This window comes from Myotis davidii, unplaced genomic scaffold, assembly GCF_000327345.1.
Source record: "Myotis davidii unplaced genomic scaffold, ASM32734v1 scaffold991, whole genome shotgun sequence".
Taxonomy (NCBI): Eukaryota; Metazoa; Chordata; class Mammalia; order Chiroptera; family Vespertilionidae; genus Myotis; species Myotis davidii.
Window position 1 is genome coordinate 76268 of NW_006283137.1, and position 836 is coordinate 77103.

Below are 836 nucleotides of genomic sequence, written 5' to 3' on the forward strand. Positions count from 1 at the left end.
GAGCCCAGCACCTCCCCCGCGGATGGCTGGCAGCGACTGTTTACGCATGAGGCTGCCTGCTGAGCAGTGGGCTCAGCATCTTTGAAGTTCCAGGCAGCAGTGTCGGCTGGGTGCACGATCAGCCCCAGTCACCACCTGACCCCACAGGCAGGTCCTCGGGGCTCAAGTGGCAACTCTGTGGTTTGTTGCTGGCACAGCTGAGGGTGGCACACACCTGGCGGCAGCAGTGGTTCCCTGTGGCAGCAGCTGAGGTGATTAGAGCCTTTTCCTCGGGGTGCAGCCTGCAGAACCCTCTTTGCTGTTAGTTTTCTGATTGTCTTCATGGGGAAGGCGGTGGGTACAGGACAAGAGCTATAGGCTTTAGAGTGAGAAGACCTGAGTTCAAATCCTACTTTGCCACTTACGAGGGATGGGACCTTGAGCCCCTCACTTAGCGTCTCAGAGCCCCTCAGCAAAACGGGGTAACGCCCACCTCATTGGGTGCGTGGGGACACCGTGTGCACACAGATCACCTGGGGACGCTGCTAACGTGCAGATTCTGGCTCAGCAGGTCCGGTGTGGGCCCGAGAAGCAGAGTTCCTCCCACACCTGCAGGTGATGGGCCCGGCTGAGCAGCAGGGACGAGAGCGCAAAGCCTCGCCTGCAGCTGGGTCGCCACCCTGTGCGCCCAGGCCCCGCCTCTCCCGCCAGCACCACGGATAGCGCATGGGGGTCTGTGACGACCCCATCGGTCCTGGCCTCGGGCCAGGCTCACCAGGGACGGTGGGGGCTTGCCATAGTCGTTGCCCCGTACGAGCGCCTCGACCTCATTGCGCCTCCCACCCGGCCCGGGCGTG